Below are 21091 nucleotides of genomic sequence, written 5' to 3' on the forward strand. Positions count from 1 at the left end.
AAGGAATCAACAACAAGCTGAGTGGATTACTATGAACCAACAGAGGAGGGTGTCTGTGACAGTTCTATGTATCTTTAAGCTGTGTGTACATTACATATATGTGTATGTTAGAGGCCAGAGGTCGACCTCTGCTATCACTCTTGCCATTATTTTGTGAGATGGGGTCTCCCACTGAACCTGAAGCTCATGGATTCTGCTTGGCTGGCTGGCCAATGTTGCCATCTGATGCTTCCAAGGCTGGGGTTATAGGCTCCAACCATCATGCCCAACTTTTTACTGCGTTCTAGGGATTTGAACTCAGGTCCTCATGTTTGTACAGCAAGCACTTTACTGACTGAGGTACATCCCCAGTTCCTATATGTATTAAAACTACATATACAGGGATGGAGAGATAGCTCAGAGGTTAAGAGCACTGGCTGTTCTTCCAAAGGTCCCGAGTTCAATTCCCAATAACCACATGGTGGCTCACAACCATTTATAATGAGATCTGGTGCTCTCTTCTGGCATGCAAGCAGAATACTGTATAAATAATAACTAAATAAACCTTAAAAATAAATATACAAAAACATTTATATACATATGTAGTTGTTGGTGCTGTTGTTTTTCGAGACAGGGTTTCTCTGTGTAGCCTTAGCTATCCTGGACTTGCTTTGTAGACCAGGCTGGACTCGAACTCACAGAGTTCCACTTGCCTCTGCCTCCAGAACACTGGAATTAAAGGCCTGTGCTGCTACAACCCTGCTTATTACAACATTTTAAAAATATTTTTATTTATTTTATGTATATGAGTGCTCTATCTGCATGTACACCTGCATGCCAGAATAGGGCATTAGAGGGTATAAATTTGGTTGTGAGCCACCATGTGGTTGCTGGGAATTGAACTCAGAATCTCTGGAAGAGCAGACATCAACCACTGAGCCATCTCTCTAAATACAAAACACATTAAAATATTTTTTAAGCCAGGCATGGTGGCACATGCCTGTAATCCTAGCACTTGGGAGGCAGAGGCAGGTGGATCTCTCTGAGTTCGAGGCCAGCCTGGTCTACAAAGCAAGTCCAGCATAGCCAAAGCTACACAGAGAAACCCTGTCTCAAAAAAACAAACTGTGTGTGAGTTGTCACCTCTCCTGGTAGAACACATGGTAGAGACAGGAGACTCCCTAGAAGCTTGGGGGGCGGCTAGCCTGTGTGACAGTGGTGAATGGCCAGAGGCCCTAACTCACCCAAGGAGGAGGGCAAGGGCCGACACCTGTCATCGTCCTCTGACCTCCGAACAAGTCATGACTCAGGTGTGTTGGCACTTACACACTCGTGTACTTACACTGCTCACACATACGTTAAAATAACTGAAATAAAAACAAAGGAAAGGACAGCCCCATGTTCAAGGAACCAGGAGCCAACCCAAAGGAGCTCTGAAGTCCAAAGACAAAGCAATCCGAGCACCAGAAGAAAGAGCAGAGTTCTGGATTACAGTTTGAAGGGCAAGTTGTGGAGCTGGGAAGGCTCAGAGGGACAGAGCTTGCCCGTCATGAGAGGCCCGGGTCTCCAGGCCCTGGCTCAGGGAAACAACCATGTCTAAAAGACGAATGCACGCTTGCTGCATCCACACCTCAGGAGTCAGTGACTGAGGAAACAAATAGACTGCAAGAAAAGACCTTCTGTCTTCCCAGGAGAATTCCAATAATTTGTGTTCTTTCTCCAGGAAGTGGTTCAAGTCACTGCCCCTTGAATGAGCCTGTGACCCAGTGACTCACTTCTAAAGCATAAAGCACAGAGCACGAGGGAGGGCCTGAGTGTGCTCCCCAGAACCAAAAAAAAAGTAAAAAATTTCAGATCTGGGTATGGTAGTTCAGACTCCAGCACTGGGGAGACTGAGACCAGAAGGCCAGCTTGGGCTACATAGTGAGACCCTGTCCCTCCCCCCCAACACCCAAAAAAACAAAAAAGAAACAGAGAGGAGAGAGTGTAGGAGAGAAGGAAGGAGAGGAAGAGGAGATGAACAGAAAAGAAAGAGGAGAGAAGGGAGAGGGCAAGGAAGAGGACACAAGAGGAAAACAGTCAAAAGCTGACCACCCACCTTAAACAAGTGATGCTAATTCCGTGCGTCACGTGGTGATCGTGTGCCCTTGGTCTAATGGAATGAGCAAGCATCCAAGGTAATCAAGAGAAAAATATATAACACCGAAAAATAGACAGGCAGACGGACATCTACAAAATGCCTGACTGACAAGCCTCAAGCCTCAAGACTGAAAATCTGTGACTGGAAGGAGCCAAGAAGACATGGCAACGTGGCCAATCATCTGGATCCTGGGACAGGACCCGTGTGAACCAGTGAACGAAATCTGAATTAAGGCTGGGTTTGGCAGCCTGGCACGGTGGCTCACACCCGTAATCCCAGCGCTCAGGGAGGCAGAGGCAGGCGGCTCTCTGTGAGTTTGAGGCCAGCCTGGTCTACAAATCGAGTCCAGGACCACCGGGGGTGGGGAGGCTGGGTTTGGCTAGCAGTCATGACCAAAATCAGTGTTTCTGGACACACAGTCCACGGTTGACTAAAGCGGTGACAGGAGGGAAACTAGACACAAAGCGTGTAAACTCGGCAACCATTGTGTCAAACCTAACATTATTCCAAACGAGCACATTTGCCCAGAGCTGTGGGCGGGGAAGTGGTCCAGTGGGAGAGCTCTGCTTGACATGTTTGAGGCTCTGCGTTCTCTGCCCAGCACACACACCCCAAAAAAGACCTCAGTGTGGGACGCAGTGGTGCACACCTGTAATCCCAGCACTCAGGGAGGCAGAGGCAGGTGGATCTCTGTGAGCTTAGGGTCAGCCTAGGCTACATACCAAGTTCTAGGCCAGCCAGGGCTGCATAGTGAGGTCCTGACTGAAAAAGGAAGAGAAAAAGATGAAGGAAGACAGAGGAGGTAATGAGGGAGGGAGGAGGCCAGCTGTGGAGGCAAGAGGATGGCTTTGATTTGGAAACCAACATGGACTACCACAGTAAATTTGAAACCAACCTCCACGCCAGGGTCTAAGACCTTATCTCAGTAGCAAACAGAGACAAATACTACCAACAAAAACAAAGGACGGTGTCCCTTTTGAGGTGAGATTACTGAGATGAAATTGACTGAGGGTGTGGGTCCGAAGTGAGACTACATCAGGGTGCTGGTTCACACCTTTGATCCCAGTCCTTGGGAAGTGGTGGCAGGAGTTCAAAGTCATCCTCAGCCACACAGTGAGTCAGGCCAGCCTGAGGCTTATGAGACCCTGCCACAAAACAAAACAGACTGCCTGCTCTCTTGCTTGCTGTTCCTGAGGAACTCCTACTTGGAGTTACAGGCAGGTGCCTGGGGGTAGTTCACAAGGCCTGAAGGAGCTTTCATGACCCAGAGCCCTTCCTTAAGCAGCCATGCCCCAGGCCGTGGCCCTGACCCTGGGTGGAGAGGCTGGAGCGGTCAGAACACTGTGTTCCTGGCTGCCCAGACAGGCTAGGCCTCCCCCTGAGGAAAGTTACTAGGCTTCTAGCATGTCCGGCCTCAACACTTCCTTCTGGGTGGCCCCAGAGTGTAGGGTCATGAGCAGGGCCTATGCAGGGAGAGCGGACCTGCCATGCATCATTGATGGTGGCTGAGGGGCAGGTGGTGCTGTGTCATGGAGCAGGAGCCATGCTGGAATGTGACTGGGGGGCGGGGCAAGTGGACAATGGGCTGAAGTGACCCCTGGTATCGCTTCCAGGGCTGAACCACAACAAATTTCCAACTTTTCCTCTATCCTCTCACTCACTCACCACTCTACCAGCTGGATGTCTGTGCCCACGTCACATGCACATCAGGTGGGATGGCTTTGTGGAAAGAGCTCTTCCCTGACCTCTTCCTGCCATCCCAGACGTCACGGGAACGCTAAGCCCAAGCCAACTTGGTACGCTCTTCTACCAGATTTCTGGGGCAAACATTCTTTAAGTTATATTTTAGGGCTGACAAGATGGCTCAGGGAGTAAAGGTGCTTGCTGCCAAGTCTGACGACATGAGCTCGAATCCCTGGGACCCCCACAGCAGAAGAAGAAAAATCGCTTCACCAGGTTGTCTCTGACCTCCACACATCAGCTATGGCGTGTGTGCATGTGCCGTCTGGAATAAATAAGTAAACAGTTTTTAAAAGTAAACTATCATACTCCCTATTGGTTTAGCAAAATGGACACACACGTATTATTTAAAAAAATGCAAGCATCAGTCAGATGTGGGGGTACACAGTTGTAATTCTAGCATTAGGAGACAGGCAAGAGGATCTGTGAGTTCTGGGACAGCCTGGTCTGATTCCATAGTGAGTTTTAGGACAGCAATAGCCACATAGTGAGACCCTGTCTTAAAAAAAAAAAAAAAAAAGGTTGGAAACCAGCCAGGGTCACACAGTAGGCACAGGCATTGTCAAAAAAAAAAAAAAAAAAAAAAAAAAAGCAAACAACAGGAAAAAAAAAAAAGACACATAAAGATCTTTTCCTGACTTCTGAGCCGAGCTACAAACACTCTTCCTGGCTTTTTACTGTATACACTCAGCATATTTTTCTACAAAGAGCAACATAGCTGGGCACGTGGCTCATGTGTGTTCCAGCACTTGGCAGGCTGAGGTGAGCAGCTCGTCCTGTGAGCTACACTGTGAGTGCCCAGGCCAGCCTGAGCTACACTGACTCCAGAGCCACTGCAGCAGCTCGTTTTGTAACCCACCGACGTCTCTATAAATCCTAAGTACCGAGTCAGGCGGTGGTGGTGCGCGCCTTTAATCCCAGCGCTCGGGAGGCAGAGGCAGGCGGATCTCTGAGTTCCTGGCCTCTGAGCCTTACTACTCTCTCGATGATGACAGACTCTGTCAGGAGCATTTGCACATGTGTGGCATATTCAGCACTTTTTTGCAGGGGCCTCTCTACATTCTGCTGTCAACATCTTCACAAACCACATTTTTGGGGGGATTATTCACTTTGTTACGTGATATGTGAGGTCGAGTTTCTTTTAAAAGTTTTACACTTTTATTTATATTTTACATGTGTTTGAGGGTTTGCAGCAGTACAGGCCTGATGCCCTGGGAGTCGGACCTCCTGGAGCTGGAGTTATAGGTTACAGGGAGCCACCATGTGGGCGCTGGGAACCAAACACAAGTCCTCTTGCAGAGCAACAAGTACTCTTAACTGTAGAGTCCCCTCTGCAACCCAAAAACGCATTCAGCATTGTGGGGGGGGTGAGGGGATGGGGTGTATGTGTGTGGGGAGGGGTTGGTGCGTGTTTTTGTGGTGTGTGTGTGTTGGTTTTCTGATATAGGACCTCACTCTGTAGTTCAGGCTAGCCTCTTGCCCCAGGCTCCTCAGCTGTGGGCAACCATACCCGAATTTTAATTGTGTATTTTATTGAGTTTGGGGGGTAAACACAAACCTCTGACCATGTCTAGAACATTCCTGCCACCACCACCCCAGACCGCCCAGTTTCCCATCTCTGGCCTTTTCTCTGCTGTGATTTCCTGTGCAGGAAGCCCAGCAGCAGGCCCTGCCCTTTCGCTCGGTAGATGTCTGCACACAGCTCTGCATCTCTAGTGTCGTCCGAGTCGGGGGTTGGCTCCTGTTTATTGCTGAGTGGTATTCTAGGACTACAGTACAATTTGTTTATCCATTTCCTGCTGATGGCTATTTGGGCGATTTCCGGTTTGGGACTGTGATAAAGCAGCTATGAATATTCTTGCCCGAGCATTTCTGTGAACATACACTTAGTTCTTAGGTAAGGTGCCAGGATTGCTGACTCATGGGGTGTGCGGGGTGTGGAAGGTCTGTCGCCGCACCGGCTTGCAGGCTGTCAGCCTGTCTACTTTTTTGTTCTGTTTTGGACCTTGATTTTTAGGGCAAGGCTTCTTCTCTGTGTTGCCCTGGCTGTCCTGGAACTCGCTCTGCAGGTCACACTGGCGTCAGACTTAAGAGATCTACCTGTCTCTGATTCCCAAGTGCTGGGACTAAAGGCGTGCGCCACCGCTGCCCACCAAGCTTATGTACTTTCGGCACACTGGGTGGTTATGTGGAATTTCTCATCAGGATTTCCAGTTGATAGCTCAGTGGATAAGAGTGTGTGATGTGCAAGCAAAGCACACTGGGTTCAGGTTCCTGCACCCACATCAAGAGCCAGAAACGGCTGAACTAGCTTGCAACCAGTGCTGGGGGCGGGGTGCAGAGAAAGGAGGGTGAATGGTACTTGCTGGCTGCCAGCCTGGTGCCAGGTTCACAGAGAGACTCTGCCTCGAGGGGTTAAGGTGGAGAGTGAGGCAGGACACCTGACATGTTCCTTTGGCCTCTGAGAGTAGACACACACCAACATACAATTAAGTATGCACGTACTCTTACACACTATCTACATGCACACCCGTGTGCACACACACTCCTTACACAAGACTTTGACGTGCGCGTCTCTGATCATTAAAGATGTACTCTTTCCATGCACCTTATCAAATAGACACTTCTCTTAGAAGTGTCTATCCAAGCCTATTGCCCATGTTTATTGGGTTTTCGTATTGAATTTAAAGTTGTTTACCTTTAACACACTTTATCAATACTTCATGACACATCTTTTTCAAATATTTCCTGCCAGTCTGTGACTTTATCGAATGTTGGTGTACTTTTTAAAACTATTTTTATTTACGTTTCTTATGCCTCTTTCTCCCTTCTCCACCCCAATCCTTTCCTACACCCCAACACCAGGTAGGAGAGAAAAAAGTTTAGTGGGGAGAGGGGACAGAGTTCTTTTTGGCTACTTCCTGCTGGTTAGGGTTGTTGGGTTTCTTGGGGGCAAGTCCAATCTTTGTTTCAGGATATTCCCAACTTTTTCTCATCAAACTTCCATCAACAGCAACCAGGAGCAGCAGGCAGGAAGCACCAGCAGCCTTCTTCTTTCTCAGAGCCCCCTTTCTCTGGGCTCCGGCATTTGTTCCGTCTCCAGAGCCCTCAGAATTAAGCTCTCTGCAGCTGGCAAAGAGCCCCTCTCAGAGCCCGCACGAGGCAAATAGTCTGCTGCTGTGGACCATCTGAATCAGCCCCAATCTCCCACACCTGGGATTAAAACAAAAACATGTTTACATGACAGAACTGAGTTTTTAAAGACACCAAAACTTTCCACTCTAATCACACATAACTTTATTTTGATTTCTTTTTGAGACAGGGTCTGATGTAGCCCTGGCTGGCCTCAGACTCTCTCTGTAGTCAAGGATCATCTTGAGCTTCAGTTCTCCCTGATTTCACCCCCCAAGTGATGTGATTACAGGCTTGTGCCACCATGCCAGACTGACTTTCATTTTTCAGACATAGTTTTTCTATTCGCCTGTGGCCAGCCTGGCCTCCAGTGACTGTTGATCTTCTGCCTCCTCCGGAGCGCTGAGATTGAAAGTGTGTGCTGCCAACCACGGCAAGATGTTCTTTTATTTATCTGGGAAACTTTGGCAGCTTTGGAGAGCAGAACCTGTAGCATTCTTTTTAACTTTACGGTACACACTCATGGAAATATACTTAAGTAGTCTTCCATTGGATCTTACCTGCCTCTGCTTCCCGATCACTGGGACTAAAGGTGTGCACCACCACACTTGATTTGCACTTTAGACCTTTTTTTTTTTTTTTTTGATGAGGTCTTACTACATTGCCCAAGTTGACCTTGAACTGGAGAGCTGTAGCCATCCTCCTGCCTTGGCCTCCTGAAACATAGACACTATTTTGCCACTGTGCAATGCATCTCCTCAAAGCTTAGCTGCAGAGGGGCTGAGAGATGGCTTATTGCTCAATGTGCCTGCTGTGCAAGGCTGAGGACCAGAGTTCAAATCCCCAGAGCCCATGTAAAGGCTCGGCGAGTGTAGGAACACACCTGTGACCCCAGCCTTGGGAGAGAGAGGCAGGGGCTCTCACAAGCTGGCTAGTGAGGACAGCCTGTCATCCAGCTCTGGGTTTGACGGAAAGACCCTGTCTCAGGGAATGATGTGGAAGAGCTGGCATCAACCTCAAGCCTCACATGCATGGGTATATATGTTCATAGGTGCGCCTGCACACAGGTGCCTACATGAATGCAATGTACCTGTTAGCACATGCCCACTACCACCACACACATAGAACGGAAAAAAAACAACTTAGCAGCTTAGAGCTGGAAGTATTTGCTGTTTTGGTTTCTGGTGGGGAGAGAGCTTTGTGACTGGCCTGTGGTCTGACATGGAGCGTTTCGTGGGGGCATGGCTGTGCTTAGTCCTCTGAAGGGGCTAGAAACCTGCTCGTGGGCTCTGTATCCTGTTGTTTTGAACCGCAGGTCTTGACTTCCTTGCTATCTCTGTCCCTAGGACGCATCTTCTCCCCTAGAACTGGCGGAGGGAGCACAAGAAGAAAGCAGCGTTTCCTGTAACTGACTCTGGCTCTGAGAAGTGACTGGCCTCGTTGCCACAGGCCCCTGGCCAGCTCTGCCGCAGTGCACAGGTTTGCTGGAAGTCTTGGCTCATCTGAGATACTCGGAGCTGGCTCCCTCTGGCAGAGCTGACACAGCTGGGAAAACATCCCCATGCCAGCCATGTGACCCTCTCTGCTCCTCTCCTTGCACATGCACAGGAAGGCAGGTGTTCTGTTGGGTAAACTGCCCCTGGCAGAATGGAAACACCGGCCCATTGCCCGTGGAAAGCCCACAGGACCATTGTGGCTATTTGGTGGGTATTGGGTGGCAGCCACAGGAGCCCCTTCCTCGGGATCCTGAGCATCGGGGGTGGGGGTAATTTGGCTGGTTGGTTTGTTCTTGTTGTTTGAAACAATGTCTCACTATGTAGCCCTAGCTGGCCTGGAAATCTCAGAAATTCGCCTTTCTATGCCTCCTGAGTGCTGGGTTTAAAGCTTGTGCCACCACCACTGTTGGGATATATGTATATAATATCTAAACTCAATGGGAGAAGAGGCCCACAAAGCTGAGGCTAGAGAATGTCTGCCAACTGCAGGGATACTGCAGGGATACATCACAACTGACCTGCTCCAGGCACATGAAGTGGAATTGTGCACATGCTTGTGCTCACACAGACACAGACACACACCTCACCGATGAGGGAATGGAGGCTAGGAGAGGGATAGACACTTGCCTCAGGCTGCACAGCTGACCAGTGACACATCTAGGAGTCACAGCCATGCCCCTGACTCTACTGTGCTCCCTCCAGACCCCACCACCGGCGCTTAATGTCAGGCGAACAACATGTGTCAGTTACTCAGGTCCCATGGGGATCCTGAGGTAAGCTTCATTCTTCCCCCAGCTCCATACCGAGGAAACCAAGTCAACAAGGCAGGAGGTATGCCGTGCCGTGCCACAGATGTCACAGGCCATGGAGTGTTGGGACCATAGGCAATCTTGGGCTTGCTGGGGTTTTGTGACAGTTGACAGAGGGGAGAGGAAGGAAAAGGGGGTGGGGCTTCACCTAAGAGACCAGTTCCTGGTGCCCCGTTATCACACATTCATATCTCTGAGGCAGCACTGGAGACAGGATGTGGGTTTCCTCTGAGGAGCTGTTGCCCCAAATTGACGAATGCCATCCAACACGTGAACACGTGAAGGGCAGTGGGGCTAACTGGTTGGTACAGTTGGGCTCCTTAGCTGTGGGGCTTGACCTCTCTGGGCTCTGGGTAGAAGCTGCCTTAACGGTTGTTAGGGCTGGTGAGAAGGTGCTTCGCTGATGGTGACAAGAGCCTTTGTCTAGCTGGAGGAGCACATGGCTCTGCTTTATGCATTAGCTCTGCCGTCTTCATCCTATCCCGTTGCATCGTCTAATATCTATCTCAGCCCTCACCCGGCAGTCCAAAAAGAAAGAGGCTGCTGTGTACATAGTTTCTCGTCTGGCCATCTTATCCTCAACACATCCTTCCCTGCTGGTGGTCCAACTCCTAGTCTAGAAAGCACCTTGTGACATAGGTTGGCTGAGTCCCTGCCAGGTGTCAGCTGCTTTGCATGCATGGAGAGGCAAGGGCCCTGCCCTTTCTCCACCCCAGAATCACTTCCTGGGGATCCGCCTGGCCCTGTGGCTTCGACCTGCCTATGTGAGCCACAGCCCAAGGCCTCAGCATGACATCCCCACAAGAAGACTGGGCAGCATGTTAGAGTCCGAGGGATAGGCTACGGTTTCCTTCAAACCAGTCAAAGCAGCAGCCTGCTGCTGTCCACAACGCCAGACTACTGCCCCTGGGGTCTGACTACTGTCTATCACTCCCTGGCTGTGTGACATTCAGGAAGTTACTTAACATCTCTGAGCCCATTTCCTCAAACCAACAGCTCAACTAATAACAAGGACTGCTTAGAAAACTAAATGGCACTTTTAATCCCAGCCCTCAGGAGGCAGAGGTAGGCAGAGCTCTGTGAGTTTGAGGCCAGCCTGGTCTACAAAGCAAGTTCCAGGACAGCTGGGACTGCACAGAGAAACCTGCTCTTAAAGAAAACCAAAATGTCAGCTGGGCTTGGTGGCACAGGCCTGTAATCCTAGCACTCAGGGAGGCAAAGGCAGGCAGATTTCTGTGAGTTTGAGGCCAGCCTGGTCTAATAAGCAAGTCCAAGACAGCCAAGGCTACACATAGAAGCCTTGCATTGAAAAACCTTAAAAAAAATGCCAACAGAAGAAGAGTGCCATTCATACTCTTTTTAGGGGGCTGGGGGAAGTTGACAAGAGTCTCATGTGGCCCAGGCTGTCCTTGAATTCCTGAGTTTTGGATTACAGATATGACCCACTAAGCCTGGTTTTACATTTTCGCTCAAATTTCTATCTTATCAGAAGAATGCCACACTTCAGGGAGCCTAAAACGTCACCAACTGTGGGATGCCCTCTCCTTATGGACCAACAAGAGAGACACTGGCAGGCTGGGCCCCTGGGGAGGCTGGGATGTGGCTCAGTCTCTAAGGTGCTTGTCATTCAAGCAGAAGGACCCGAGTTTGATCCCAGAATCCACATTAAAAGCCAGGCATGGTGGGTTTGTGATCCCAGCGATGGGGAAGTGGAGAGAGGAGGCTGCCTGAGGCCTAATAGGCCAAAAACAAACAAACAAACAAAACAAACCTAATGAATATGCCAGGCCAGGTCTCAGTGAGAGAGCCTGGGGAAATGCACCCAAGGTTGTCCCGTCTCTACACTCCTGGGGACACACACACAGATATACACAGATGCACAGAGGCACACAGACACACACATATATAAACACACATACAGAGGCACATAGACATACAGCGACTCACAGACACATACACACAGATACATAGAGACACACAGACATACAGACAGAGATAGACAGACCAGACACACACACACACACACACACACACACACGCACGCACACGTAGCTGTCAGGTGCACCACCAGCTGTTGAAGACCCTCACATGCTGCCACAGAACACGTGAATGCTGGGAAAGTGAGCCTTTCCGGGAAACAGTGAACCGTGGTCTGGGCAGGAAGCGAACAATCCACTCGTTACCCATCAGGTAGTTTCCTGCCTACCTCTCAGGCCCCCACCTGCCCCCTGCAGCATCCTCTCTGCACAGAGCTGATTTTTTTCTCTAGAACTTGTTTATTTCCTATTTCTAAGAAGTGGGCCCACACCACTGCCTCTTGCTACGTTTGTCTCTACCACAACCTGCCTCCAACTATATTCCTTTTACCCACCCTGCTAACACACTGAAGGAGGACCCATGCCCCGCCCATCTCCCCTTCCCCGCCCCCACTTCCCTCACTCACTGTGGAAGTAATGTTGCAACTTGGGGTTACACTGCTGGTTCCTTTTCAGATGTGTTTGTTTGGCCCGGGCTAGTCGTGCTAGCCCTTGATGTAGACCAGGCTGAGTTCACAGAGATCTGCCTTCCGCTGCTGGCACTAAAGATACATGGACTTCTTTCTCAGATTACTATTGTGGACTCTTTATTTATTTTGCATTTTGTTTTGTTTGGATTGGTGTTTTGGTTTTTTGAGACAGGGTTTCACTGTGTGGCCTTGGCTGTCCTGGACTCACTTTGTAGACCAGGCTAGCCTCGAACTCACAGAGGCTACCTGCCTCCCCAAGTGCTGGGATTACAGGCGTGCTCCACTGTGCCTGGCTTTTTTTTTTTTTTTTTTAAGGGTCAGAGTTAGGGTCTTATTTAGTAACAAAGCTATCCTTGAGCTCACGATAGAGCTTTCTGGTCTCATAAATGCTGGACTTAGAGAGATGGGCCGCCCTGCCCAGCTAGCATCCTCCTTTCTACTGAGTAGTGTTCCATTGAATGCCCTCTGTGGTATGAACCGCGCCCGGGCCAACCCTCAGCTGGGAGGGGCATTTGTGTTGTGCTTGCTAGAAACAAAGCTACGGCAAACATTCCTGAGAAAGCCTTAGCAGGCACCTGCCTTCATTCCTTTCGGGTCAATGCCTAGGTGTGGGTTTTATGGCCATAGTTAAGTGTACAATTGTCTCGTAAGGTCCAAGGCCCTTCCTACAAGACAGACAGGGTTTCAGGCGATCTGCACTGTTTTGTTTTGTTTTCTGAGTCGGGGTTTCTCTGCGTAGCCCTGGCTGCCAGGAGATCAGGCTAGCCCTGAACTCACAGATCTACCTGCCTGTGCCTCCAGGGTGCTGAGATTAAAGCTGTGTGCCACCACGCGTGGCCCGAGGTTCACATCCCTCTCAGTGCTTACACTCACCAGCCTTGCAGAAGCAGTTCGCCAGGGCACTCTATCACATTGGCGTGTGGCTCCAGTTTTCTGGCTACTTTATTGGGGTCCTGTATCTACCACCCTTCCCCATCCCAACCCCTTCCAACCCCCCAACACTAGGTAGTTGAGAAAGAAGGTTAAAGGGGAAACGGGGCAAGGACCTCTTTAGACCACTTCCTGCTGGTTAGAGGGGTTGAGTTCCTTGGAGCAAGTCCAGTTTTTGGAGTCAGGAACGAGCCAAAGCAGCAGCAGGGACAGCGGGAACAGCAGCAGCCACCACTGGCTTGCACGGGGCTCTGGCATTTTACCCTCTCCAGAGTCCCCAGAATTCCAAATGGAAACTATCTGCAGCTGGCAAAAGTCACTCCCCTCCTAGAGCAAGAGACAATCATAGTTAGCGGCTGTGGACACTCTGAAGCAGCCCCGAGTCCCACCCTGGGATTAAAACAAAAACATTCACAGAACATAACTGGGTGTTTAAAGAAACCAAAATGTTCACTACAGTCAGGAAAATAACTAACACAGGAAGGCACTCTCTCTCTCCGTGTGTGAGTGAGTAGTTCTTGCTGGCTTAGAAGGGCTATGTAGACCATGTGGGCATGCACTGTAATTCTCCTGTCTCAGTTTCCCAAGTACCCTGGCTGACGTTCGTACCACAGTGTGTATGAACACCATTCAACAATAGAAGGAGCAGCAGACTAGCTGTGCAGGGTGGCTGATCGCTCTAATTCCAGCATTTATGAGACTAGAAAGGAGGACAGTCATGGGCTCAAGGCCAGCTTGGGTTACCGGATGAGATCCTGTCTACAAGATGGCTCAGTACCTAACTTTGACCCTTGAAAAACATTTTTTGTTGTTTTTGATTCTTTTATGTGCATGAGTGTTTTGCCTGCATGATTCTGTACATCACATGTCTGCCTGATGCCCAAGGAGGCCAGAACATCAGAGTCCCTGGAACTGAACTATCTACAGATGTCTTGAGCCACCGTGTGGGTGCTGGGACTCGAACCTGGTCCTCTCCAAGAGCAACAAGTGATCTTAAAGGCTGAGCCCCCTTAACGACCCATTTTGCCAAGTTTTAAAAGCTGAGCTGTTTGTTTTACCATGCTGTGGTGATAGCTGCATCTTCAGGCTCTGAATCTTCTGTCTGTCAGAGATGGATTTTGCAAGTGTTTTCCTGCTGGTCTGTGAGCTACTTGTTCTGTTCCTTAATAATAGCTTTTAATCCCCTCCCCCATTTTATTGATTTATTTTTCTGTTTCTTCTCTAATAAATAAATTATTTTAATTGTTTAATATTCATTTAATTATGTATTTATTTACTGTGATGTGTGTGTGTGTGTGTGTGTGTGTGTGTGTGTGTGTTTGTAAAACCATGTGGAGTCAGAAGATGGCTCTCAGGAGTTGTTTTACTGTCTCCTTCCACCATGATGTGGGCGCTGGCAATCAAACTCAGGTCGTCAGAGTTGATGGCAGTTGCCTTTCTGAGTGAGCCATCTCCATGGCCTCAGCAAGCGCTTCTTCAGGGGGGAATCTGCTTGTTCTGTGGATTGCAATGAGCCATGAGCAATGGAAGGCAATGAGCTCTGGCTTTTTTTCTTGCTCTGAACACTCACAGCTGTTTTACTTTAGGAGGTCATTTAATCTTTTGGGGGATCCGTTTTTCTCACTGAGGGGGTGATGGAACATGACAAACTGAAAGGTGAGCAGCAAGGTCAGACAGGAACATGGGCAGCGCAGGGCTCTGCTGCTTTTTGGGCAGAGCAGGTTGAGGGCCTTTGGAGTCCGAATGCACTCTGAGTACTGCTGGGGAAACTGGGGCCTAGAAGCTGGTCCAGGATGGGGGACCCTGACTTCTTTTCCTGAGCCCTCTCCTCACTCAGAAGAGCCTCTGGGCTAGAAGTGCTGGTTGACCAGCAGGTCTTCTCCCTGGGGTAGGGGAAGTGTGGGCTCCTGGCCCAGAGCTGGACGCTCAGGACCTTCTCCCTCTGACCGGAACAGAGCCTGAGACTTGGTTATCTACCGCCACCTACAGGACAAAGAATGTCACACCAACAGCTTCTGCCAGTCCCTGTCCTGGCAAATTAACCAGTATATTCACCTCCACCCCCCCCATCCCCACACACAGAGAGAAAGAGAGAGAGAGGGAGAAAAAGAGAGAGAGTGAGTCTCCTGTAGGTCCAGGCTAGAGCCCTGGGCCTTATATGGGTCACTTGGAAAATGTATCGTTCATGTTATTGCCTAAAAAAGAAAAAAATACTGCCTGTTAAAATATAACAGCTCTGTGGGGCATGGTGGCACACTCTTTTAATCCTAGCACTCGGGAGGCAGATTCAGCCAGGGTACAGAGAAACTCTGTTTTAGAAAGAACAAAAAAAAAAAAAAAAAAAATGGGGGCTAGAAAGGTGGCTCAAAGGCTAAGAGCACTGTCTTCTCTTCCAGATGGTCCTAAGTTCAATTCCCAGCAACCACGTGGTGGCTTACAACTATCTATGAGATCTGGTGCCCTCTTCTGGCGTGCAGATGTACATGCAGACAGAACATTGTATACATAGTAAATAAATGTTAAAGACACAAAAAAAATTACACACACACACACACACACACACACACACACACACACGCCAGCACCCTTCCTTATCGGTTGGACATTTTGTTTTTAGCTAGGCATGGTGAAAATACACACTGTCATCCAGCACTTGGGTGACACAGGCAGAATGAGCAGGAGGTCAAGGCCAGCCTCATCTATGTAGCAACTTTAAAGGCAGACTAGACTCCATGGTGGGGAGGGGGATCTGGGAGATGGCACTTGCTGCTTTTGCAGAGGACCTGGGTTCAGTTCCCAGACTGCCCAGGGGTAAAAGCACCGACCGTCCAAGCCTGGGAAACTGAGTTTGATCCCATGAAGGAGGAGGGCCACAAAGTTGTCCTTTGACTCCACACACATGCAGTGACACACATGCTCTGTCCCATCATGCACCCCCGTACAATGATAGTACATCTAAAAGCGTTTTTTTGTTTGTTTGTTTTAGTTTTAGTTTTCAAAGACTTTTATTTTTGCCGTTGTTTATGAGACAGAGCCTATGTAGCTCTGGCTGTCCTGGAGCTCACTCTCTAGAGCAGGCTGGCCTCAAACTCACAGAGAGCTGCCTGCTTCTGTCTCCCAAGTGCAGGGATTACAGGCTTGTGCCACCTGCACCCAGTGTTGTTTATTTTCACTGATGTGTTTTGGTGTATCCCAAAACACATGGAATGGAGCACATGTACGGAAGCTCCCCGAGTTCATGTAGTGCTGAAGAAGGCCAGAAGAGGGCTCCAGATCCTTTTGGAAATGGAGCTACTAACAGCTTAGCCACCGTGTGAGTGATGGGATCTTGACTGGGCCTACATAAAAAGACAACCATGGTTTAAAAAAATAACGATGTATTCCTACTAAGTACATCTGTATGTGCAGAGTCTGACCCCTGGGATGATATTGGGGAGGAGTGTTGGGTCCCCTCTGAGTACTCCTATCAGCGAGCTGTGTTCACAGACCCTGAGTACTCCTATCGCAGACCCTGGCCTCCACGCCCTGCGGAGTGTGGATGATGCAGCCTTTGTTTGGAATCCTCCACTACTCCCCAGTGCTCAGTGTTCTCCCTATGTTCGTGAGAGAAGGCCTCGCCTGAGTATGTCACGGTTGTTGCGTGATGGCTGGGATCTTGAGCTTCATCCTGATCCAGAGGGATTAGACTGTGTGGATGGAGGCCACTGCTTAGAACAGATGACAAGTGGGGTGTCAGTCATACCACGTGTTAACAAAAGTTCGGGGAACTTGTTCCCTGCTAGGCCCATGCAAGGGATGGGAGACACCGCTAAACCAGACACCACACCAACCCTTACTGACCTCAGTTGCACTATTGTAACCATGAAATGTCCTGGCTCTGCGGCCCCCTTAATGGAGCTAATAACTCAAGACAGAATGATGGGTGAAGACAGGCAGGCCTTGGGTCGAAGTGCAAAGCTTACGTGGACTGATAAGAGTATCTGACTTGGGCCATAGCTCGGTAGGCACAGGGATGGTCATTCATTCTCGCTAGAGTCAACTCTCCTCACATTGTTTTAATGCTGTATTCAGGGCACCAAGGTTCCAGGAGTCCTGGCCCCAGTAAGCCTAAAGAAAGGCCACATGTAATGCAAATTAGCAATCCCAGCACTTGGGTTGTGGAGGTTGATGAAGTCTGTCCTCAAGTCTGTCCTACATAGTAAGCTCAAGGCCAGCCTGGGCTACATGAGACTGGGATATTGTTGTTGTTGTTATTTTAAGGAACCAAATAACCCAGGAATGGTGGTATACACCTTTAATCCCAGCACTCAGGGAGGCAGAGGCAAGCAGATCTCTGTGAATTTGAGGCCAGCCTTGTCTAAAAAGTACAGGACAACCAAGGCAAGAGAGAAAAAACCCTGTCTTGAAACACCATAAATAAACAAACAAACCAAATAAAGACTACTGAGTAGGAGGTTTGTATCAGGTGGTAGTCTCTGGTTCTTGTCTTATCCAGTTGTCTATAGGTTAACTAGTGTGAGAGACAGACACAACACAAACACTGGAAAAACGGGCTTGCTGGGAGCCAACTGGCACACACTTTGGCTTCATGGGGAAGGGCCTCAGCTGTAGGAGTGACTGGGTCCTGTGGTTACTGTCTGAAGATGCTTTCTGTTGCTGTAACTGAATACAGCTGGCCGGGTTGTTTACAAAGAATAAAGGTTTACTGAGTTCATGTTTCTGCAGGGTAAGAAGCCCATAGCGCTGGCACATGGGAGGGCCTTCTTGCTGTCTCATGACATGGTAGAAGGTGTTACACAGGAACCCCTCCTCCTCCTCCTTTTCTTTTGAGGCAGGGTCTCTCTACATGTAGAGAGACCTAACCTATGTAGACCAGGCTGGCTCTATACTCAAAGATCTGCTTGCTTCTGCCAAGTGCTGGGATTACCACTTGCAGATTATTTATCTGTTTTATGTAGGAGTGCTGTCGCCTTTTTATGTATAGGCGCATGAGCCTGGTACTAGGTCAGAAAAGAACACAGGGTCCCCAGGAACAGAGTTATGGATGGTTGCAAGCTGCCATGTGGTGCTGGGAACTGAACCAGCATCCTCTGCAAGAGCAGCCAGTGCTCTTAACCACTGAACATTCTCTCTAGCCCCAAATATATTTTTTTAAGATGTATGTATTTTAATTTCCTGTGTAGGGGTGTTCTGCCTGCATGTATGTCTGTGTATCACCTACATGCAGTGCCCACAGCGACCAGAAGAGGGCATAGGATCATCAGGAACTAGAATTACAGGTAGTTGTGCTCCACCACATAGGTGCTAGGAAGTGAACTCCAGTCCTCTGCAAGAAAAGTAAGTGTTCTTAATCACTGAGCCATCTCTCCAGCCTGAGTACACATTCATCCGATTGGCCAGGTGAGCCTGTATATGCGTACATGAACACACATATGTGCATAGGCGCATGTGGACCAAGAAGTTAATGTCAGGTGTCTTCCTCAACCTCTGCCCACCTTATTTTTTGAGAGAGATTTAAAAAAAACAAAACAAAACTGATCTTGTCATTTCAGCTAGACTGTAAGCATAGGAATCCTAGCCAGTGGGAATCCTGGCCCAGCTTTTACCCAGGAGCCGGGGATAGAACCAGGTCCTCAGGCTTGCACAGAAAGCGCTTTACCAGCTGAGCTGCAGCTCTGGCTGCCCACTCTCTCTAGAAAGCCGTCAATGCTGCAGTGAGAGCTCAGCACTCCCCTCATCTAACCCAAGCCACTGCACAAAAGTCCCATCCCTAAGCCCTAGCGACACATGGTTGGGGGAGGGGGGCACGTGCTGTCTGAGGAAGTGCTAAGTCACCCTGGAGAGTGTTTCAGGGAACAGCGTCTGCTATATCGCCTGTGGATAACCTTTTACATAATGGAAGCCTACCAACTGTGCTTGGCTAGCACATCACCTCCGACTGCACAGTGAGTGCTCTCACCACCAGGATCTCAGCGCAGCGCAGGAGAAGTACATAGAAGGAGGCATGGCGAGCGCAGGCCGGCTACCTGCTACTCACGCTGCTTCAGAATTGAGTGTGGTGACTTCCAGGAATGCTCAGGAGCATGCTGTGCCACGTTTCTTATTCCGAAGCACAGTGTGCCAGGCACGCCGGCTGCCAGGTCATACCTGCATTTTCTCCTACAGATAAGCGGCTGATGCAAGGACTCGACCACAGCAACTATCTGATAAACTAATACATGAGCTGTGAGGGGCCAACTGGGAAGAGAGAGAGAACATGAGAGGCAGAGGCCAGAAAATAAAGGAGCGGCCTGTTGCCAGAGGAGGAAGCTCAATGGTCAGTGTGGCTGGCATGTGGTGGATGAGGGGACAGGAACTAGAGAAGCGGGAAGGGGTTGATCTGGGAGAGTCCATCTCCACAGGACAGTGAGGGAAGGGCACTGCCGAGCTTCAAACTGAATAAAAAATACTGAGATGTAAAAGTGAACTCATACTCCTGTAAATTCCCTCAGAAGACTGAGACAGAGCCAGGCACAGTGGCACGTGTGTGTGTGTGTGTGTGTGTGTGTGTGTGTGTGTGTGTGTGTGATCCCAGCACTCAGAAGACTCTGTGAGTTTGAGGCCAGCCTGTTCTACAAAGTGAGCCCAAGGCTACGTAGAGAAACCCTGTCTCGAAAACCAGAGGAAGGAGGAGGAGAAGAAGAAGACTGAGGTATGGGATCAGGAGTTCCAGGCCAGTCTGGGCTACATGGTGAGGCCTTGTTGCAATAAACAAACAAATAAACAAATAAAATGTCAACTCACAGAAATCAGCAGGGCTAGAAATGGGACTCAGGCCTGCTTTGCTCTGACATCTGTTCTCTCAGCCCCCTCTGGGTGGGAAGCAGGGTAGACTGACCTACTTTTAGCTCTGACCACTCAGGAAGTGGGGACCTAGGAGGGAGGAAAGGACCACCTCCTAAATGGCACAGCGGGTCAGGGTCCAATTCAGATATGAGGTCTCCAGGGTCCCAAGCTCCCCACCCACGCTCAGCTCCAGCAGGCCAGGCCAGGCCTCGGCCTCAGTCCCACCATTCAGAGCCCCAGAGAAGCCTCAGCTGCTTGGAGAGCAAAGGGTCACCTGTATTCCAGGAAGCTGTGTCAGCCGGGGCCAGGTTCTCAGTCTGTACTGGTGGTGGCTGGTTCCGGCCACCTAGAGCTCTCCTGTCCATGCGGGCTCCAGGCAGACCTGGACTCCCGAGGCAGCAGGTGACATCTGCCCTGTTCTATTCTCTGCTCACCCTGCTGGGTGCAGCCTGAAATCCAGCCCTGTGACCCTTCAGTCCTGTTGAGCCTTCCACCAGCGCTCGTGCTCGGAGACCAAAGGGCTCTGAGCCACAAAGTCCAGGGGACAGTTCTGGGACCCATGGCCAGACAGCCCAGCAGGCCTGCAGCCCCTCCCCTCTGTGCAACACCAGGATCAAAGATCTTGGGACAGACAGATTACTGCTCTGGCTTGCTCTATTTTAGGGGGAAAAAAATCCCTAGGATGAAGCTGCTGAGTCAGAAGAACCTGCATTCATTCATTCATTCATTCGATCCTTTGTTCATTTACTTGTTTGCTTGTTTGTTTGATTGTTCAGAAGTAAGCTTTCACTATGTAGACCAGGCTGGCTTTGAACTCACAGAGCTTTTCTTGCACCTGCCTCTGGACTTCTAAGAGTAATGCTGTGTACCACCATGGCCAGCTTATTTATTTATTTAGAGAGGTCTCCCTGTGTATATCTGGCTGACAGTGGATCTCAGAGCCTTGGACTTGCTGTGATCTGTATGCTCCTGCCTTAGGAATGCTGGGACTACAGGTATGCACTACCATGCCTGGCTAATTTTGTTAGAAAACAAACTTCGTGTCTGTGTACACATGCAGAGGTGTGAGCATCAGTGTGCCAAGGAGGTCAGTGTGCATGTGGAGGTCAGGGCACAGCCCTGGGTGGCATTCCTCACCCGCACCCTTTTTGAGACTGTGTTCACCGCTACATGAATCCAAGGCTTCCTGGGTCTCTGGTTTCTGTCACCCTTCTTACCTTTGGAATGCTGGGATTGCAAATGTGTGAACAACCCTGCCTGCCTTTATGTGGGTTCCAGGAGTCTGATCTCAAGTCTTCAGACTTGTACATGAGCGGAGGTTGCTTGGGAATAAAAATGGGGGACAGTGGGGAGAGGGTAGGACTACGGAAGAGCACTGAGAACTTGAGGGTTAGGGGAGGTTTGCATGACAGTTCATTCCCTTCATCACAGCCAGGTTTTCCCAGATATACACTCTTAGATTCATCAAATTGCTACATGTATGGACTTTATTGTATGTCAGCTATAGTCAGTTGCACTTCACTAAAAGTGTAAA

The 21091-nt window shown here is 49.5% G+C and overlaps 1 long non-coding RNA gene across 1 annotated transcript; it reads right to left on the reverse strand.

Moving 5' to 3' along the window:
- Positions 1-6637: 6637 nt before the first annotated feature.
- On the reverse strand, positions 6638-20061 carry LOC129671676 (uncharacterized). Its single transcript, XR_008719368.1, has 2 exons — positions 19832-20061; positions 6638-7072 (listed from the first exon to the last, which is right to left on the reverse strand). It is a non-coding gene; the product is annotated as an uncharacterized LOC129671676 (long non-coding RNA).
- Positions 20062-21091: the final 1030 nt, after the last annotated feature.

Source organism: Psammomys obesus, unplaced genomic scaffold (assembly GCF_907164565.1).
Source record: "Psammomys obesus unplaced genomic scaffold, mPsaObe1.curated_primary_1811, whole genome shotgun sequence".
NCBI classification, from domain to species: Eukaryota; Metazoa; Chordata; class Mammalia; order Rodentia; family Muridae; genus Psammomys; species Psammomys obesus.